Here is a 2471-nt window from a genome sequence, read left to right as displayed (position 1 = left end):
GGGCGGGTAACCCACTTTCTGGTCCCCCTTCTGTCTTTCTTAGACGGAAGCTTTCTTTTTCCTCAATAAATTTTTCCTACTCTTAACCTTTGTTGTTCCAAGAATTCATTCTTCGATATTAGAGAACACTAATTTGGCATTTCAGATATCTAACAGATTTGGGAGTTACATCTCTTCCCCCTATATCAATAGCACAAAACTACAGTGATAAAAACAGGGTGTAATTGGCACAAAAACAGACACGAGGAACAGAACAGAGGATGCAGAAAAACCCCAGGCACATTCAGCCATCTGATATTGGACAAAGGGGCCCAGAACATATGCTGGATGAAAGACAGCTTTTTAAATAAATAGTGCTGGGAAAACTGGCTTTCCACAGGAAGAAGATGAAACCTAGACCCATATCTTTCAACATGCTGTAAACTAAAATCAAAATGGATCAAAGACCCAAATGTCAACAGAAACACTGAACCTAGTGGAAGATAAGATAGGTAAAACTCTTGAAGTCACAATAGGCAAAGACATTCTGAACAGAAACCCAATTGCATAAGAAATGACATCAAGCAGGTGGGGCAGAGACTTGGAGGTTGAAGAGAGAGCACTGAGCCTGGTGTGTGGCGCTGGGCTGGGCAAGGAGTCAGCTAGAGTGGAGGGGGGTAAAGGAGGGTGGAGCGGGGTGAGGGCAGGTGTGGGGGAAGCAAAACAAAAGAAAGCGAAGCAAAAGAGCACAGCAAAGGCGACAATCCACAAGGTGAAAAGACAACACAGAAAATTTTTTGCCAGCTTTACCTCAGACAGAGGACTAATATTGATTGATTGACTGGGTCTCGCTTGTTTTGTTTTTTGCTTTTTTTACAGTTTCGTTGTGTAGTTCAGGTTGGTCTTGAGCTCACTAGGCAGCCCTGACTGGCCTCAAACTTACAGGGATCCACCTGCCTCAGCCTCCCAAATTCTGAGATTATAGGCAAGCACCACCATGCCTGGATAGAAATTCCATTTCATCCAGCTCATTCCCTTCTAGATTTCTTCTCCAAAGAGTTGAAGACATATTATGATGATACACATATAATCATGCTTATAGCAGCAAAATTCATAATAATTAAACCCTGGAGTTCTTTGCTCTCCCGATTAACACCAAAACTAACACATTCAAGAAAAGACTTTACTGTTTTAAAAATGGGAATGAAATGTCATTGAGAAATATCCCCTCATAATTCATAAAACCAGTAAAAATTTGCAAAACTTTTTAAACATCTGGAAGAGGAAGAGCACAGGAGAAAAAAAACCCCTCTGGTGCCACAGCACAGGGATATTTGTATTCTAGCACCAGGTCTGCTTCCCTCTCAGCACAGGATGGAGCTCACCTGCAGATCCAGAGGCTGGAGAGGGGTGGGTACGCCTCCAGGTTGCCCTAGGAACTGGGATTTTCCCTTTTCCCTCTGTCCTTCCCTCCCCACTGGTACTGCAGATGGAGCCCAGGGCCTTCACTTGGTACCCTTGGGTGTCACTTGGTAAAGGTTTCAACTACATCTGTGTTTGTTTTGGTATTGGGAACTGAATACAAAACCTTCACATTGAGCCATATTCCCAGCCTATTTTTAAATTTTTACCTTTTTCTGTATTCTTTTTCTTTTTTGGTACCGAGGCAGGCACAGTGCCACTGAGCTTAATCCCAGGCCTGATTTTTTAAATTTTAGTGAGGGGGAAAATGACTTTTCTTATTAGCCAGAGCCAATGATGTTTATCAGAAACACTTGGAAAACTTGTCAGACCAGGTGAAGCAGGAATTAGGGTCTCAAAGGTCAGATCAAACCTCAAGACTGCAGGAAAGGTAGATAGGCCTCGGGCTCAGAATTAAAAATCACACTAGCCAGGGCTGGACAGGCAGAGGGGGCGAAGACCCAGGGCTCTCTCCACCCACGGTGGCGGGATGAGCTGTTGGGTTGCAGAGTCTCCTGGAGCCCTGCCTTCTGCCCTGTTCTGTTCTTCAGCAAACCCTGCACAGCATCAGAGCCCCAGGTGTTTTGCTAGATGCTGACAATGAGACAGCAAGGAAGGGTGCCCTTGCCCTTTAGTTCAGGGAGACAGGTGTGAGGGTGAACCTTGAGGTGTTAAATGGCACCTGAGCCTTTGGCAAGCAGCAAATGCTGCCACCTCGTGTTCATCCGCTTTTCTCAGCCTCCGCACTCAAGTCCTTTGGGAGAGACAGTTAACCAGCAGCCCAGAAGTATATATTTCATATCAAGTAGCAAAAACGGTGCTGGAATAATTCCATTTCTCTATGAAGATATTTTTTTGAAAATGACATTATGCCCAACATAAGTGCAAACCACAGATAAATAACTAAATATGACAGTTTAAATATCAGAGCTACCACAATATGCAGAATATGTTCTGGGGATAAAATGCAGGACACTGCACATGTGGGCCAAGCACTGTACCGCTGGGCTTCGTCCCCAGCCCTTACAATA

This window comes from Fukomys damarensis, unplaced genomic scaffold, assembly GCF_012274545.1.
Source record: "Fukomys damarensis isolate Sample0158 unplaced genomic scaffold, DMR_v1.0_HiC HiC_scaffold_1, whole genome shotgun sequence".
Taxonomy (NCBI): Eukaryota; Metazoa; Chordata; class Mammalia; order Rodentia; family Bathyergidae; genus Fukomys; species Fukomys damarensis.
This window is presented reverse-complemented; position numbering follows the sequence as displayed.